Source organism: Papio anubis, chromosome 18 (genome assembly GCF_008728515.1).
Source record: "Papio anubis isolate 15944 chromosome 18, Panubis1.0, whole genome shotgun sequence".
Taxonomy (NCBI): Eukaryota; Metazoa; Chordata; class Mammalia; order Primates; family Cercopithecidae; genus Papio; species Papio anubis.
Genome location: NC_044993.1, coordinates 59,848,298 through 59,868,165, shown reverse-complemented (window position 1 = coordinate 59,868,165; position 19,868 = coordinate 59,848,298). Strand labels below are relative to the sequence as shown.

General features: G+C 37.6%; 1 protein-coding gene across 14 annotated transcripts in view; it reads left to right on the top strand.

The window, feature by feature from the left end:
• The window catches only part of MRTFB (myocardin related transcription factor B), a 203,500-nt gene that overhangs the window by 31,076 nt on the left and 152,556 nt on the right, over positions 1-19,868 (top strand). For 4 of the 14 annotated variants that reach the window (XM_009196042.2, XM_017953203.3, XM_031658452.1 and 1 more), the window contains exon 3: positions 6-167. The exons of the other annotated variants lie outside the window; for them this stretch is intronic. The gene's annotated coding sequence lies outside the window, so the exon portion shown is untranslated. The remainder of the gene's footprint in view (positions 1-5; positions 168-19,868) is intronic. 14 annotated transcript variants of the gene reach the window in all.

The following is a 19,868-nucleotide window of genomic DNA, read 5'->3' as shown; positions in this document are numbered from 1 at the left end:
TTCAGATCACTTCTGTAAACTCTCACAAGAGATGTTTATAAAACACTTGGAACAATACAGATTGTACTAAGAAAGTGTGCTTTGATCAACTCGGGAGATACAAAGCAAGAAACTTAATAAATCAAGTCCTATTTGTGAATGGAAAGGATTGGAAGTTCACCTTAAAAGTAAGAAGTCAGCTTACATCAAGACTTAAATTTTGTAGTCTGAATAGCTGATGTTAACTTAGTTTCATCTTTTATGTAAAAATAAAATGAATTATAGACTTCAGATCTTGGCATCTTGAAATCTGACTCCTGATTCCTCTCTCTTAATGACTATTGGAACACTAGACTAGAAATGGAATTTGACTTTGGTTTTTTTACCCTTTAATTTTTGAAGTCAGTGTGCTTCCAACTCTGTCTTACCTCTGTAGTCAGGAAAACCAAACCATTGGTAGCTCAGATATGCTATAATTTTTATTATGTAAATATTAGAAAAGCATAGTTGTATTTATATAAAGAGCGATATTCATACTTGAGGTTTTTTTTTTAACAATTTAAAGCATAAATACAATTGTATTACTTTTATAAGCTAAGCATTCTTGTCCTGCCACCCTTCCATATGACAAGATATTACAGTAAACTGCATATATTTTTAGTGTTTTTGCATATTGCCTAGATTCCTTTCTTTAAATTTGCAGTAGAGATGTGAGCCATTTTTATTTACGTACTTAATTTTTCACTAAAGAACTTTCATTAAATTTGGCTTTGAATGCAGGTCAGTATCTTAGCAAGTTGTAATTTAGTAGAGCATTTCTCTCTTAAGAACTCAAATCGAGTTACAGTATCTCAGCTTTTTAAATTAATCTAAGGGATATATAGATATTATGATCTTTTAAAAAATAACAGATTTTCATTTGAATCTCAGATTAATGCTTGTTCTTTCAGATAAAGTTTGAACAAATATCTAATAGACTAAGACTTTGTATATTTTGAATTTTACCAAAGCGACTCAAAGACTGGGAGAGTATATTTTAGATTTTAATGATGAGGTCAAAATCCTGGATTTGAGTTCTGCATTGTTTAGTTAAGTAATTACATGGAAAATTTCTGTGTCAGGATCCCAGACCCCTGCAAATTGTATCACTTTTAAAATCAGTTATAGAGCTGAAGTTTTTAAAATGTTGATTTCTGGAGGCACCCCTTATCAGCTCCTGGAAAAAATAATTACAATGTATCTAACATGATACAGCTTTTTCTATTTTCTGAAATGATTCTATTATTTAAGAAGTAGTCAGCTTTGTTCTTTGCTCATTAATTCTTCAAAGGTAGTGTCATTCAAAGTGGAGAAAAAAGTTCCAGAGTAGATGTCAGGGAGAAAGGAAGCAGCTCTTTTAGATGATGGTAAACATGTGGCCCCAATGAAAGAAGCCTGAGTCCCTTGCAAAGTTTGTCTCTGGGCTTGTCCGGCTCACTCCTGTTGCATGTAAAATGACAAGATTGCTTTCATATATGCAGTATTTCCACTCATTTAATTTCTGTTTTTTTAATGACTGATAAATATAATTCAAAAAGGAGTATTAAATAATAGGGCATTAAACAATCTCTATCTAGATTTAGTTGAATTAAGGGAAGAATTTGTCTGAGTATAGAAAGTATAAAACAAATGCATTTGTTTAAATGTAGGTAGAATTTAGGCTGAAGTGTTGCCTAGCAGATGCAATTAATTTGATAATTGATTATAAGTTTTGCATACATATGTAAGCAGACAAGATATTTCTAATGTGCTTCATCTGTAATTTCTATAGTTTTAAGTAGCTGACAAATCTTGTTTATGCTCCCTACTGAATAATCTTTCTTAATGGACAGAGAATGCAGAAGCTATTCACCTAGTTCTTGCTACTGTTAATAAAATCTGAGTTTCACCTTGCATCTCAAAGTTAGCAAAATGGTGTACAGAAATTCTAAAAGAGTGGGAATTATGTGGTTTGTAAATTTCTTTAATTTATGCGTTTTCCATGAAACTCCAGTGTATAAAACAGGTAGAATAAGGGTTTTAGTCAGGGAATAGTGGAAAGCCGGGCTGGCGCTCCGCGGCACTCCAGGAGTGTCATTCTAAAAGCCACTGTTCCATGCTGTCATTAATGAATGTGGAGTCTTTTTTGGAGAAACAAAGGATAAATTACCCATTTATGTATCCTTTTTGTTACAGCTTTATGCTAACTATTTGCTTGTATGATAAACACTGACATTTTATATCAGAATTATTTTAAATATATAAAGCCACTTTAAACATCACCAGAAATAATAATAGCACTGCTGGTTAGGCCACCCCATAGGTCTAAAATAGTCTTCTTATCTTACCAAAGAGAACTTGCCTGACTTTGCAAGATTATGGTAACAAAGGCTACCTGAAAGGCAGTGCATGGAAGGTAAATTGTTGGATATACCTAGTCCTGCCACAGCGTTCCTTCCCATGTTAAGACATGCAGTCAGATTAAAGTGAATTAGAGAATAATAACCACACTGAGAATAATTAAACATCAAGTGCTTCTGGTGAAATGAGTCCACATTATCAGGCAAGTGTAGTTCCACTTGGGGCCTGGCTTGGGAGACTCCCTAGTAGAGGATTCAAGATGCCCTCTGTGCTATTAGTAATGGGAAATGGCTCTGTGACGCTGGGCAAGTTACTTAAGCTTGTTAACACTCTACCTGCCTGTAAAATGCTCCATTATAGAGTTGTTCTGAGGATGAATGAAGATGCTGCATATAAAGTACACATTATAAATTGCCCGTAGATGTTAAGCCATGGAACAATATCTTCCTTCAAAAGAAAGGGCAATAATTGGCAGTGCAGGTATCATGAGAACCGCACCTTTGTTCCGAACTTGAGTGAAACGCAAACTGCATCAGGCGTCATTTCACTATTTTTTTTTTTTTTCAGACGGAGTCTTGCTCTGTCTCCGGGGCTGGAGTGCAGTGGCGGGATCTCGGCTCACTCACTGCAAGCTCCGCCTCCCGGGTTCACACCATTCTCCTCCCTCAGCCTCCCAAGTAGCTGGGACTATAGGCGCCTGCCACCGTGCCTGGCTAATTTTTTGTATCTTTAGTAGAGACGGGGTTTCACCGTGTTAGCCAGAATGGTCTTGATCTCCTGACCTCATGATCCACCCGCTCGGCCTCCCAAAGTGCTGGGATTACAGGCGTGACATTTCACCATTTTAAAAGTAAATACTGGAAATGAAATGGACAAATTTCATCATTTTAACTATCAGCTGTTGAATGTCTCTGCTTTTGGATACTTCTCTTACCATTTTACCCAAAACAGAACCGTCTTCACTTTTCAAAAGCTGAAAAACAAAAAAGAGAAGGTAAAATGACTGAGTACTGTGGTTTATTTTTTCATCTTTTGTTTTAATGATTATTGCTTCTCTATGGGAATAAGAATATTTACAAACTGTACTGAATGCGCTATTTACAACAGTGCTTATAAGCAGTGTCGAATGTAGGTATAAACTGGGTATGATATGTTCAGAACATGTGATGGAATCATGTCAGGCAAAATTTACTAGACGTTTATTGGTTAGTACAATTGTTCTTTTGAGAATAAAAACATGACAGTTTAGAGGCAAGCTGAAATTAATTAATTAATTAATTTATTTATTTATTTGAGACAGAGTCTCTCTCTGTCGTCCAGGCTGGAGTGCAGTGGCTCTATCTTGGCTCACTGCAACCTCTGCCTCCTGGGTTCAAGTAATTCTCCCGCCTCAGCTTCCCGAGTAGCTGGGATTACAGGCATGCGCCACCATGCCCAGCTAATTTTTGTATTTCTAGTAGAGACAGGGTTTTACCATGTTGACCAAGCTGGTCTCAAACTCCTGACCTCAAGTGATCTGCCTACTTCGGCCTCCCAAAGTGTTGAATTACAGGTGTGACTTACTGTGCCTGGCTGGCAACCTGAGATTTAGAAAAGGAATAACTATTTCTAAGGAATTCTGAAGCACATGTCACCAGCAGTTATCTTTAAGAAAAGATTTTTATTGATTTTATGTCCAGTGTAGGAGTTCATTGAATTCTTTTAGAGAAAAAGTCTAAAAGAGAAGTACTACTGCAGGGGAAAAAAGATAATAAAAGGTTTTCGAATGGATGCCCTCGAGAAGCTGTAAAATAGCCTACATATTGTGGCAAGAGATGTGGACCTTTTGGGTTTTATTTGTGATAAGTTCATAAGCTCACATCTTCTATAAAATGTAACTTTCATACTTGGTCTAGTTAGCATAGAATTCTCTAAAATCAACAATAAAAAATATGCTATGGTACAGAATGTTGTCTTTGATACCAACCTTTAGAGAATTTACTAAAAACTTCCTAGTATTTTTTTTAAAAATCACTTTGGTTCTCTGTTCCTAAGCTTTTTATATTCTTTGGTATTTGCAAGCCAAAAGGACCTCTTGGAGCTGACAAGCGCCATTTTTCTTGCTGTATGTAGAAGTAGTTTTCTTTATATTTGTCCTGAATTCACTTAGGTTTCCAGAGATACCTCTCATTCTAGAGTTCTAAGCTCTTGGATTACAATTCTTTAGTCATTAGCATTTATTATCTTAACTTTGTATTAGAAGAATCATTGTTTTAGTCTACCTATAGCCTATTTCCATTTATTTTCTTTAGTTGTGTTATTTAAATGCAATTATTATGACCTTATAAATTATTCCAAGAGAAGATGCAGAGTGGCTTTGCAGTTCAGTACTGACCATTCTGCATGAAATCCAGCACTTACAACAATGCCAGACGTGTATGTGCAATAAATGTTTATTTGAGTTAATGAATTCCTTTAGGGCAGATTGCGGTTGTAATATTTTCAGTATTAAGTGACCAAGCATTCGGTACTGATAGTTTAGCTAAACATTCAGGTTTCATTTGAAGCTAATAAACAGACCACTGTGCAATCCAGGAAGACCGGTTTGTTCACTTTCCCATTCAGTAGTAATTTACTTTTGCAGTTCTGTTTATATAGAGTAAAGGTCAAAGGAAAGGGTGTATTTGAAGCAGTTACAGCAATTGCTTTGCAATAGTGAAAGATTTTCAGTATGCTGATGAAAAAGGGACAATTTAAATGGGATATTATAAAATTTAAACTGTTCTTTTTGTAAACAGCTTTATTGAGGTATAATTGACATCCAGTAAATCGCACGTTTAAAGTGTACAGTTTAATCAGTTCTGACATGTGTACACCCATGAAACTATCACTACAATAAGGATAATGAACATATCCATCACCCCCCAAAATTTCTTTGTATGACTTTGTAATCCTTCCCTCGTGCTCCTTTGCCCCTGTTTCCTGGCAACCATTGATCTGCTTTCTGTTTCTGCTTTCTGTCTCTGTAGATTAGTTTGCCTGTTCGAGGGTTTTATATAAGTGGAATCATACCATATGTACTCTTTTTTGTTTGACTTCTTTCAATCAGCCTAATTATTTTGGGATTTGTCCATGTTGTTGAGTACATCAGTAGTTCATTTCTTCTTAGACGTGGTTGTATAGATATGCCACAATTTGTATATCCGTTTACTGTTTTTGTTGTTCTTGACAATGTGTTTACTGTTGATGGCCGTTTGGGTATTTCCAGTTTTGGGCTATTACAAATAAAATCAATCTGAATATTTATATACAAGTCTTTGTATGGACTCTGTTTTCTCTTAGGTAAATACCTAGGAGTAGGATGGTTGGGTGTCTGTTTAGCTTTTTTTTCAGAACTGCCAAACTGTTTCCAAGTTGTCATTTCCTTTTATATTCCTGCCTGCAGTACATGAGAATTCCAGTTGCTCCATGTCTGGAATTTGGTATGGTCAGTCTTTTCACATTATTCATTCTAATAGATGTGTAGAAGTAGCTCATTGTGGTTTTAATCTGCATTTTCCTAATGACTAATGGTGTTGAGCATATTTTCATGTACTTACTTGCCAATACTTGGTAAAGTATCAAATCTTTTATATGTTTATTTATTGGGTTGTTTGTTTTCTTATTACTGGGTTTTGAGAGTTCTTTGTGTACTCTGGATATAGATGATCAGATTTATGATTTGCAATATTTTATCTCAGCCTATGACTTACCTTTTCACCCTCTTAACATTCTTTCAAAGAGGAGTTCTTAATTTTGATAAAGTTCAATTTATCAATTTGTTATTTTATGCATTGTGTTTTTGGTGTTATAACTAGGAGCTCCACCTAACCTGAGGTCACAGAAGTTATCGCCTTTGTTTTCTTGTAGAATTTTGATAGTTTTGGGTTTACACTTTGGTATATGGCCCATTTTGACTTAAATTTTGCAATATGGCCCATTTAGATTTAGTTGTTGCATGTGGTGAAAGATGTAGATCAAAGTTCGTATTTCTTGCATATGGCCATTTAGTTGCCAGCACCATTTGTTGAAATGACTGTTCTCGCTTCATTGAGTTGCCTTTGCATCTTTATAAAAAAATCAGTTGTTCATATATGTGGGTCTATTTTGGCCTCTGTTTTGTTTCATTGATCTATTTGTTTGTCTTCACACCAGTACCACACTGTCTTAATTTTTGTAGTTTTATTGTAAGTCTTGAAATCTAGTAGTGTTAGTCCTCCAACTTACTTTTTTATTTTTTTGCAAAGTTGTTTAAGCTATTCTAGGTCCTTTGCATATCCATTTGGAGTTTAGAATCAGCTTCTCAACTTACACAAAACAGTCTGCTGGGATTTTTGACTGAGATATTGACATTATAAGTCAGTTTGGAGAGAATTGACTTCTTAACAACATTAAGTCTGAGTCTTCTAAACCATGAACATGTTATTTCTCTCAATTTGTTTATATTTTTTAAAATTTCTCTCAGCAGTGTTTTTAAAGTAGAGATCTTGCACCTCTTTTGTCAGATTTATTCTCTAGTATTTTTTAAATTTTCAATATAAAATTATGTGGGTTTTTAAAAATTACTGTTGTTATTATTATTTTTGGTGTTTTTTTTTTTTTATTTTTTTAGACGGAGGTTCTGTCACCCAGGCTGGAGTGCAGTGGCACAATCTCAGCTCACTGCAACCTCTGCCTCCCTGGCTCAAGTGATCCTAAGTAGCTGGAACCTCAGGTGCATACCAGCACGTCCGGCTAATTTTTTGTAATTTTTGTAGAGACAGGGTTTCACCCTGTTGCCCTGACTGGTCAAGTGATCTGTCTACCTCGACCTTCCAGAATGCTGGGATTACAAGTGTGAGTCACCGTGCCTAGCCGTATTCTGCATCTTTTCTTTGTTTTGTTCTGTTTGTTTGTTTGTTTTTGGGACAGAGTCTTGCTGTGTCGCCCAGGCTGGAGTGCAGTGGCACAATCTCGGCTCACTGCAGCCTCTGCCTCCTGGGTTCCAGCAATTCTCCTGCCTCAGCCTCCCAGGTAGCTGGGATTACAGGCACAGGCCACCACATCCAGCTAATTTTTGTACTTTTAGTAGAGATGGGGTTTCACCATATTGGCCAGGCGGGTCTTGAACTCCTGACCTCAGGTGAACCCACCTCGGCCTCCCAAAGTGCTAGGATTACAGGTGTGAGCCACTATGCCCAGCCATTCTGCGTCTTTTCTAAACTCACTTACTACTAGCTTTTTTTGTAGATTTTATTGGATTTTCATAATCATGTTATTTTTTAAATGAAGACAGTTTTACTTCTTCCTTTCTAATCTGAGTGCCTATTACTTATTTTTCTTGCCTTACTGAATTGAGCAGAACCTCCATCAGAACCTGGAGTGTGTAATGTTGAATAGAAATGGTGAAAGTGGACTTGCTTGTCTTGTTCCTCATACTAAAGGGAAAACACTAAGTCTTTTATTATTAAGTGTGATGTTAGCTGTAGGTTTATTGTGGACTCCTTTATCAGGTTGAGGATGTTCTCTTCTATTCCTAGTTTGCTGAGAGTTTTTATCAGGAATGGATGTTGGATTTTGTTAGATATTTTTCAGCATCTATTAAGATAATCATATGGCTGTTATTTTTTAATTCATTAACAGGGTGAATTATATTGTGTATTGCGTGGTAAACCAGCCTTACATTCCTAGGATAAACTCCATTTGGTCATGTACCTTTTCTTATGTGTTGAATTTAATTTGTTAAAATTTTGTTTAGAATTTTTGTATCTCTGCCCATGAGGGACATAAGAGCCTCTTGTAGTGTCTTTGGTTTTGGTATCAAGTTAATGCTGGCCTAAAAGAACAAGATGGGGAGCATTTTCTCCTGTTCAGTTTTATGAAAGAATTTAGATAGAATTGGTATTACATTTTTCCTTAAATGTCTACTAGAATTCACTAGTGAAGCTATTTGGATCTGATGTTTTCTTTGAGGGATTTTAAACTACAAATTCAATTTTTAAAATAGATCTCTGGTTATTCAGGTTATCTATTTCTTCTTGAGTGAGTTTAGTAGTATCTTTCAAGGAATTTGTCCATTTCATCTAAGTTGTTGAATTTATTGGCTTAAAGTTTTTCATAATATTCCCCTATTAGCATAGAATCTATGGTGATGTTGCCTCTCTCACTCCTGATATTGGCAATTTGTGTCTTCTCTCTTTTTTCCTGATCAGTCCACCTGGAGGTTTATCAATTTTATTTACCTTCTCAAAGAACCAGCTTTTGGTTTATTGATTTTTCTCGATGTCTCTGTTTTCTGTTTCATTGATTTTTCTACTCTTTTCTTCATTGCTTTCTCTTTTCTGCTTACTCTCTCTGTGGGTATATATAATTATGTAGGGTTTTTTTTTTTTTTTGCCAAGTTTTTCTAATTTTAAGGGTAAAATGTAGTTCATTTAAAGTGCTGATTTGAGCTATTTCCTCTCTAAGACATATAAGACATTGAGGCTCAGAGAAGTTAAAACAGACAGTTAAGATGTATAGCCTATGTCCTTTTTCTTATAGTATAATAACTATGGTAGGGCAAGTAGAGGCGCAGAGGGAATACACAGAATGGTGCTGAGCTTGTGAGGAGTGCCATGAGGAGACCCCCTTGGAGAAGCTGATGTCTCAGGTATCATATTTTGGTGAAGTCTGTGGATAAATCTATCAGACCAAACCCAAATTATTAGTTCTTTAAGTTTATTTTACATTGACTACAGATCTCCTTCTTGGTTGCTGTATTGTGAAAAATGAGTTAGAATATGCCAGGAGTAATTCTGCACACAGCTAATGTTCCCTTGGGTTTAATTGACAAATCTACTTTCAATTTCTATTAAGACTGTTTGCAGTGGTCATGGTAACTGTAGCTGCAATAGTTTTGGCAAGTGTTGCTGACAAGATTCTGTTGAAGAGAAGGAAAACTTGGGGGTAGAGTGAGGCGAGATTATTATAAAGATCTACATCAGTATTCCACTGAAAACTTAGGCTCACTTAGTAACAGGTATTTCTCCAACAAACTATTCCTTAAGACAAGTTCTAAGTTTTTTTTAAAAAAAGGATTTTCATCATTAAAAAGTTATAGAATTCTATGATTTTTAAATAAATGGAGTGAAACCAGCCTAATGTAATAACATCTTCTCAGTGTCCCTATTAGAAAGTTTGAGTTCCTCTCCAATTTAAATCAAGGTACTATATTTAGGTATTTTGAAAAATACGTAACAGCTGTTTGCTGAGAGGCACTAATGGGACCGGTGGTCAATTGTAGGGAAGAAACAAAAGGAGAAAAATAGAGGAGTTATTTTCAAATGGCCATGAGGGCAGAGGGTTTGTGTGTATTATTTTAGTTTCTCTTTAAAGGAAAAAAAAGTGCAACCTGAGTCTTTAAGAAAAGAAATTGTGGTTGAAAGAGCAAGCTACTCCTTTGATAGTTTGATTTTCAAAGTTAAAACTTAATGTTGTAGAGGAGAAAACAGCAACTGGGCTAAGCAGCTAGTTTTGTGACAGTGCAAAGACCAGAATCCAGACACTTGAGTCAGGAAACTGGGTTCTAATCCTGACTTTTAATCACAGGCTTAACCTCACCTCTTCCTTGGTAAAGTGGGGATGGTAATGATACCTTTCTGCCAGTTGGGGGTGAAATGAGAAAATGTGTTAAGTTGTCACTCGTACATATTTAATATTATTTTGGGTAGGGCATCATTTTCCCCCTCTCAAGGACTCAAGAAAATAATTAAGGGTCATATACAGATAAGCAGCTATTTACTTTAGAGTTTTTGTGTTTTCTAGAGTAAATCCAACTCACCCACCACATCTACGTTTAGACTTACAGATACTCTTTATTCTAATTAAACAAATGAAACTGAATTTCCATGTGTTTATACTTGCTTTAAAAACCGTTAACTCTTCAGTGTTAAAGATTGGCTCTTCAGATTCATTTGTTCTCAAACTTTCTGTGTCCAGCAAACAATACCGTGTATTAAAACATGGTATTATTTCTCTTGTTACATGCCTTGGAGTTTAATAATATTCGCATAGTATGTGTGTATGCCTTTTTCCCTGTCATGGTAGGTACTTTAGAACGTGCAGTTTTCTCTATCTGGGGGCATTCTGTTGCGTTAGCTTTAAGGTGAAAGGAGAAAGTGAAGTAGAGCATGTTGAGTGATACCAAGTCTTGAAGCAGAGACCATTTGGGTATCAGCTCCCTTTGCCAGGAGTGCCCTCTCTTCCACATCTCCCTCTCCTTTACAATCCTAATCTTTGAGACTCAGCTTCAACACTTACTTCCTCTTCTCACAACTTACTGCTGGAGTAAGTTATTCAAAGTGTTGGGGTTTCACTTCATAAACAAAAAGTACTCCATTTGTCATAGGGAATCCAAACCAAAAAAATGAGAATTGTTTTTGTTTATATGCAGTTATTTCCAGCAGTAAGTTGTGAGAAGGACACAAAGGATCCCATTGCTGATCCTTGCCCAGTTGTGTTAAAACCGCTCCCCCTGCACACCTCCTTGCTTTCACAACAATTTACTCTTATCTAATATTCTTTACCACACTATGTTGTGATGTCTGTTTTCTTGTCTGACTTCCTAACCTTAAAGTGAGGGAATAGGTCTTACTCATCTCCATATCCCAGCACCCAGCAAAACTTTCAACTCCATATCCCAGCACCCAGCAAACCTCCTGATCAAAGGTGCTCAGGGAAATTGCATTGAATAGGAAGCCTTGAGTTCAATAAATAAAGTTCAGAGAGTGATGAGAATATACAATTTATTCTAACAAGGGTATTTCTTCTTCCATATTTGGAGGGGGGATTTGGGAGAGGGTGTTTGTTTTTTCACTAAGGAAATGTCTGAGCTATAAGAATGAGTTCAGGGATTTCCTTAGTGCCCTTGACAGCCCTTGTGCCTTTACTCAGTGCTGATTAAATTCAGGGACTTTGTGGGACCCTGGAATACACCTATGGATTCCTGTTTCCATTGCTGAAATCAGGAGAAACGGAATCCTGCCGCAGTGTACTACACTTTTGCATTAGTTATACACACTGGCCAGTTTGCTACAAGTATCGTCTGCTTCTAGTGCCTTCATCAAAGTCCGTCCAGCCAAGGATTGGCATAAATTAGGTATTGAAATAGAAATGATTGAAATTGAAAGAGTAGCAGTTTTAAAGAGGCAACTGGCCTCTGTTTCTCTTATCTTTGCTGTAGAACAATATTAAGAGTTTAAGCTCTCTGCAGTCAGATGAATTTGTAACTTACCTGTGGGAGAAACTCTGCCTGGTTTCGCGGCTGCTGAGACATAGAAACCATGATTTAGTATTGGCTGGGATTGAGGAAAAAAATAATGAAATGACATGATGAAGTGACATTTGTACTAAAGTATAATCTCCCTACTTCATAGATGACAGTTTCTTTTCAGAGGGTGCTCTTAACCAGAGTGAAAAAACTTATAAAAATTACAAATGAATTTTGACATGTTATAGAGTGGAGGGTGTGTTTAGGTATGAGGCCAGGCCCTGAACTGAAATTTAGCCAGAAAGACTGAACATTGTGTATTTATTCAGATAGGAAAGACCCCTAAAAGTGTGACTGTCTGGGCTGAGCATAGAATGAGCACTTTCTCTTTCGTTACCTTTTCACCATTTCTAAGGGTTTCTGATAGAGACATCAGGGAGCAACATGACATGGTCTCATGTATTCCTGAAATTCATGTTCTCCACAGCAGCAGAAGCACTGGTAAGCAAGTAGACTTTATAAGGAAGCTTATGCAGACTTAGGTAGACTGATGCCTGTACATTTTACACTCAGGCAGGATGACATGGTGCAGTTCTATGAGTCTCTTCCTGTAGCAGAACCTTAGCTTTCAGATGTATCAATAAATCTCAGTACTATTTGAAGGCTTCATTATTCAAAGTGTTGGGGTTTCACTTTATAAACAAAAAGTATCCCATTTGTCATAAGGAATCCAAACTAAAAAAATGAGAATTGTTTTCATTTATATGCAGTTATTTCCAGCAGTAAGTTGTGAGAAAGGTTTTTAAAACATAGGCATGAGAACCTCAGTAAATTTTATATGAGATCTTTTCCTTTAGGATTTACTTAATGCATGGATCTAGGCACCACAGTCCATTTTCACGGAATAGCTATTCCATTTATTGGATAGCCCTCCCAATTCGGATGTTTGATTGATCATATCTACATTTTGTTGGCCTGCCATGCCAAAGACACTGTAGCTGAGTAGTTAAGAGGACACTTGCACTGAAGCGTATTGACATTTCTGCTTTGTTATCCTTGTAAGAACTTAGGGCTGTCAGGATGCCATCAGTGCCCCTTTCTTGGTCTGATAATTAAGAATGGAGGGAGTAGATGGAAGTACGAGGCCATCTGTTTAAAAAAAAGTAAGTGAACTGATGCCCAGAACTAATGGAAAATTTAATGTTATAGAAGTCAGTAAACTCTTAGAAAGTGAGCATTCTAATTAAGAATGAAAAATGGAACCCTTTATTTCTTTCTTTTGAGTGAAAATAACTGAACTGGTAGAGGCCTTGGGGAAGTTCTCGTACTACCCCTTGTACCTCATTGCTGTCTTTTAAATTAGACCAGAGAAGTTTCTCCTTTGTCTCTTTCCTAAATTGTTGATGACATCTTTTATAAAAGGTCATTTGTCAGAAAGGAATGATGTTTACTTAAAAAAAAAAAAGTTACACTTTATATAGCTATGCCCTGATTAGATGTATCCTTCTCTTACGATTTTTTTTTTTTTTTGAAACAGAGTCTCGCTCTGTCGCCAAGGCATCAGTTCAGTGACATAACCATGGCTCACTGCAGCCTTGAACTCCTGTGCTCAAGTAGTCCTCCTGCCTCAGCCTTCTGAGTAGCTGGAACTATAGGCACATGCTACCGTACCCAGCTAATTTTTAAAATTTTTTGTAAAGATGGGGTCTCACCATGTTGCCCTGACTGGTCTCAAACTCCTGGCCTTAAGCAATCCTCTCACCTCAGCCTCCCAAAGTGCTGAGATGACAGGTGTGAGCCACAGCACCTGGACTCTTATGAGTATTTTAGATTTGTGAAGGAATAAGATGCTGTCCTTTTGTTAATGAAAACTCTAATACGTATGAACAAATAAGCTTTACTGTTATTATTAAAGTTAAGGTGTTCTTAAAGAGGTAAAGTTAAATGCTGTCATTCTGTCTCTTCATACTAAGAACAAAAGCAAGTGATTGTGAAATATTTCAGTGGGTTGAACCTTAAGGTAGAGCTTGCCTTTCCTAGTATTATAAGGAGCACTTTCCCTAGTTGCTATGGAAACAAATAAGAATTGTTGAAAGTTATGATGTAGATTGTGATACAGATCTGCTGTGAAAGATAGATGTTGCAAACTAAGTCTCTTAATGCTACCACAATAATGATTTCAAGAACACATATTTACTGTACACTTGTGTGTGTGGTAGGTACTGTGCTAGAAACCTGGGGATGGAGGTGAAAAGGCAAGGTTCTCAACCCCATGGAGCTCAGGTTCTCCTGGGTGAATAATAAACAGACACACGGACTAGAGCAGGGGGTAGATAGAATAGCAGTGAGTGCCAGGTGCAGTGGGAGTGCTGTTGAGGGGAGTTGGGGAATGCTTGCAGTGACTTTAGAGGATGTGTAGCAATTTGCCAGTAGAGAGGTGGGACGAAGGTGGTGTTCCTACAAGGGAAACTGCATAGGTAAGGGCTGAGAGGTGAGGAGTTACTTTTTAAATCAGTTCTTTCAAATCACTATCCTTCTTCTTACCCATACTGTTAGGAAATATTCGGGGGATCTTAAATTTTTGAATTCATGGGCTGATCGAGTGTAGACTGAATCAGCCTATCAGCTGTTCCACTTGACTGTAACTATATGAGTGAGTTATTTAGCCTCTCCAAAACTCATGGGGTTGCTGTGAGGATTAAATGGGAGACTCTCTCTAAAGGGCAGAGCTCAAAGTTTGACATTTAGTAAGCTCTAAGTAAACATGGATTGCTTTTTGGCAGCAACAATATTATCTTCTGGTAATTTTGAAGGCTTTTGTAAGAGTGAGGGTATCATGTTTTAAAAACATTTCCCATGCTTGCTGGATGACAAATCTTGTTTGTAGTAACCTATTGAATACCTAGTATGAGCTCAGTGTTGGGCTAGGACTCAGTGAGAGGAATTATACATCGCTCCTATCCCTAGGCAGCTTCCAACTTAGTTGAGAATGAAAATGGACAAATAGAAAATAAGAGTAGAGTTGTGTAAGTGTGCTAAATGGCTGTATACAGGTTTTCAGTATATCACAGTAGTAGTATTGCATATGTGGCCCATTTACTGTTTTCCAGGAGGTCTAGGCATATGTTACCAGAGAGAGAACAGAACATAGAAATGGCAGTTAAAACCAAAAGAGTTGACAACTCAGAAAAAAAAAATTTAATAGAAAAGAGCTTAGCTGGGTATGGTGGCGCATGCAATTAATCCCAGCTACTCAGGCGGCTAAAGCAGCAGAATCACTTGAACCTGAGGGTTGGAGGTTACAGTGAGCCGAGACTGCTCCACTGTACTCCAGCCTGGGTGACAGAGCAAGAGTCTGTCTCAAACAAAAAAAAAACAGAAAAGTAGGAAAAAGTCTTTTCTGTGTGGTGGACCTGCTGGCCATAAGAGAGAAGCAGTTGCCCCTGTGGTGTGATTCTGGGGCTGCGCCTAGAATCTCTCTCCCATTCACATCTAAGTAATTGAAATTCCATCATTTTGCAGGACCACCAGGAGTAGCCAACCACACATCTGTCAGTTTCATTTTAGCACAAAGGGGTTTATCATATTCTTTCCAGACAGTAGTTTTGGACCAGATATAAGGTTTAAGAACGCTAAGCATAGAATAAATGGTTAGCACAGTTGGGGAAAGAGGGTGAATGTACTAGAAGACAAACTTCATTTTGGTCTCTAGGACACTCTCCAACAAATAGTTCAAGAACCGATTCTGCATGACTGCCATGTGCCAGCTACTGTGTTAGAAACTAGGGATAGATGCATAGGTGAAAGGATGAGCTCCTCCACCTCAGTGAGCTTTAGGCTTATGGACAGATGAAAAGATAAAGATAAACAGATAAATGTAATGCACATGGGGAACAGTTGCTGGAGAGGAGGATACAGAGTCAGCATACCCAGTGTGAGGTACACCAAGGAAGAGGGCACAGTAGGCATTGTTGCGATCTCTAGAAGACATACCTGCCTTTCGTCTAACACCGCTTTGTGGTCTTCTCCAAGTGTCTAATCCCAGGTAAGGACAGGAAGACCTGAACTTTTGTTTCAGATATTCGCCACCCCTGCCTTCTATTCCCATTGCTGCTTCTCTACCAGGGACCCCTTTTCTGCAGTGGGTCCAGGCCACAGCAGTGGACTGTGGTTCTTCCAGGGTTGGTGCTTACAGTAAATTGAGCTAACAATTTCTACCTGGCTTCAGTCTTTAGACCGGGGTCACATGCTTCTGGGACCCCTGGATTTGAAAGAACTACTGGGCCCGATGCTAGATGCTATGAAGGAGTAGTATTAGGGTGGGTTAAAGAACATTCAGGAAATGGAATTACTTACAGTTTTGCGTGTCTCTGTTGCTCTTTCCTAGACAAAACAAGTATATATGGAGTCCTCTACCACGTGTGAATCTAGAATATCTGAATAAGATAAACTTTTAGCATTCAGGAAAGAACACTGTGAGGACCTGAGGTTGAGTTTCATTGTAAGCTTAAGTTCATTTAACAACCCTTGATAGAACATTTCTAAATGCATAGTAGTAACATACTGAATTATGCAGGGAGAGAATTTAGAGCCAATAGACAACATAATCATCTCTCTGGCTGTGTACATGCTAGCTGTGAAAATCAATATGTGAGAGATGGTCAAGTAAGCTAACTGCTGGGGAACTTGGCCACTTTGTAGAAGTTTGGAAAGTATTATTTAAGACTTGTACCCCAGGAGGTTACTTCTCTTTCCCTTTGGATTGGAGATTCTGGATCCTTTTTATTTTTATTTTTAAAGAGAATACTCAGTTATTTCTGAGAATAGAAAATAATTAAGTATTATTAGAGTTAGATTCTGAAAAGCTGTATTAATTAGTGAACTTGGTATGTGTGTGTTTATGTTTTAAGCAAAACGATTTCATGATGATAGCAGCAACTTCACCAACAAAGAAAACCTTTCCCCCATCATCTCCCCTGCCAAATACAGTAGCTTGATATTTGGGACTTTTAAGGCCAGAAGTGTTAATGTCTGTTATTTACTGGAAGCAAATGTGCACCCCTCTATCGTAATTTGAAAATTATATAATCCATTTTAAACTTTGTACCCATTTCTATTTTATTCGTCATTTTTTCTATTCCTGGCTTGATTTAAATAGTAAAATTATTAGAAGAAATTGTTTGATCTTTAAAGGATTTAAGGCTTACCTGTCTGAAGGCTTAAATATAATTTCTTCATTGTTTCTTAGCAATTTCTATAAAAATATGGTATTATTTTTATACAGGAAGCTGAAAAAGCAGGCTGTTCCCAAGGAAGCTGTTGTGTAGTTCCTTCCTTTCTAAAGTTTAAGCTCAATGCTTTTCCTCACTCTAAGTTCAAGGGCTTAGTTTACACGCATAAAAATAAACTGAACAGCACCTGCCACTTAGTCACAAAAGAGAGTATCTCAAAGCCACTACGCAAACAGATGTACTCAGTTTGTTTTTGAGATGCTTGAAGTGTGTGGTTTAAAAAAATTTTTTTAATTTCAAAATGAATAGTATGAGGAAATCACGAAGAAAACATAAACCAAAAGATCAGGTTTGATACCTGAATTGGGTACATTTTAATTGCAGAATTGTCATCACTGCAGGTACTGGTACTTAATACGTTCAAATAGTTCAGTACAATCCACTCTAAACAGCTATTTTAATATGGACAGTTTGCCAAAGTCCATGGTACCTTGTTAAAGTCCTTGTTGACACTGATGGAGAAAATGAGATAACCAAGTTGTCCATTTTTATTTAGTATAAGTAATTGTCCCTGGTTACCATAAGAACCGTGGATGCTATGTTTATGTAAACTTCTTTCAAAGTTCTGAAGTCAGTAGGAAATTATCTAGAAACTCCTGTTTTATTCATGAATGTTGCCTGTAAAGAAATGTAGAGGCCTTGCTAAAAATTATAGAGTACTTCTTGTTATCAGTAGATTACTGTGAGCTGACAGTATAAAGAATATCAAATACAAATTCTAGTGTTTGCCAGGGAACCATGCACATGGCTCAAGATTTTCATCACAAATGAGCGAAACAGCATCTTAAATTCTGTTCCTGAGTCAGAAAAGGAGAGGAAGAAGGAAACCATAAGGATCAATATGGTTGCTCTTTAATCTCAAAATCATTTTAATGATCCTTAGAGTAGAGCTTGTGTCTTATTTACTCTACTACTTTGAACTATGGACTTACTAGAAACATCAAAACAGTGTCTGGAAAAGTCTCAAAGTCTGAGCTGGGCTCCCTGTGAAGGGGCAAGGCAAGTTTATCTTCAGGAAGGTCGTGGGGTAAAGCCAGGCCAGCAGCCTTGAAGCCCTGGTGGCCAAGAGCTAACCCTTCTGGACCAGATATGTGCAGAGGCCAAAACCACATGGCTGGTTCCCTGATACAGTTTTTGTCAGTGCGAGTTTAGCCCCTAGGGTCAGGGTGGGCAAGCAGGAAACTGAGAATGGGTCCTGTAAGAGGCAGTAGAGTAGTGAAGGAGCTCTGAAGGCAGGCAGGGAGGTAGGGTTCTAGTGCCAGCTCTGTCAGCAACTAGTTTTGTGACATTAGACAAATCTCTTCATGTCTTTGGGCCTCAACTTCCTCCTTTATAAACTGGGGGAGCTGAATCCCATAACCTCAGAGGTCCTGGCCCCATTCAGCTTCAAAGTGCTGTGATTCCAAGCTCTCTACCGGTACAGCGCCATGCCTTCCATTTTGCAGCAGCCACACCACCCTCTCCTGGAATTTCGGCTTGAAACTCATCCACAGCATGCCATCAGTCACCAGGTTCTGTCCATTTTTTCCCTAGGAAATGTCTTGTCTTTTTCCTTTCTCCTCCTCACTGCTCCACGTGAGACCAGGCTTTGGTTATATTTGTCAGGATAACGACCTCACCCTCTTGCCTTCCACCCTTTCTCTGCCCCAAGGCCCCAAACTCACGCCTATTCCCAGCACGAATCCCTCCTTTACCATCCTGTCCCGCCCCATCCCATGCTCTGAATCTTATCTCCTTTAAACACTACTTCTTTTTTTTTTTTTTCCCAGAATTGGGGTATCTCTGTAATTATTTTTATGTTTTAAATATTATATTCAATTTTCACACATATATAATTTTACATAAAAGCATAAATGTCCTATAGCATAGAAATACCAGAAAGGATTAGTATTCTGAATATATAAAACACATTCCAAAGTATACAGGAATGGAAACCTGTAGTTATCCCCTTTGACATAATCACTGTATACATTTTTTATGTGTTTTTTTCTATTTCTATGAGATCTATTGAGATCATGTTATATATAATTTTATATCTTTTTTTATTTTATTTTTTTATTATTTTTTTTATTATTATACTTTAAGTTGTAGGGTACATGTGCATAACGTGCGGGTTTGTTACATATGTATACTTGTGCCATGTTGGTGTGCTGCACCCATCAACTCGTCATTTACATCAGGTATAACTCCCACTGCAATCCCTCCCCCCTCCCCCCTCCCCATGATAGGCCCCGGTGTGTGATGTTCCCCTTCCTGAGTCCAAGTGATCTCATTGTTCAGTTCCCACCTATGAGTGAGAACATGCGGTGTTTGGTTTTCTGTTCTTGTGATAGTCTCACACCAGTTAGAATGGCGATCATTAAAAAGTCAGGAAACAACAGGTGCTGGAGAGGATGTGGAGAAATAGGAACACTTTTACACTGTTGGTGGGACTGTAAACTAGTTCAACCATTATGGAAAACAGTATGGCGATTCCTCAAGGATCTAGAACTAGATGTACCATATGACCCAGCCATCCCATTACTGGGTATATACCCAAAGGATTATAAATTATGCTGCTATAAAGACACATGCACACGTATGTTTATTGCAGCACTATTCACAATAGCAAAGACTTGGAATCAACCCAAATGTCCATCAGTGACAGACTGGATTAAGAAAATGTGGCACATATACACCATGGAATACTATGCAGCCATAAAAAAGGATGAGTTTGTGTCCTTTGTAGGGACATGGATGCAGCTGGAAACCATCATTCTTAGCAAACACTACTTCTATCATGAGCATTTTCTTGCTCAGAAATCATCGACCTGCTCTGTGGTTTTTTAAGATACTCTGTAATCTGATCCCACCCTATCTATCTAACTTTGTTTTCTCTTTCTAACACACCCTGCAGTATAACAATACCAATTTTTTGCTCTTTATATAAGCATTCCATGTTTTTTCCTACTTCCGTAACTTCCTTTGTTTCT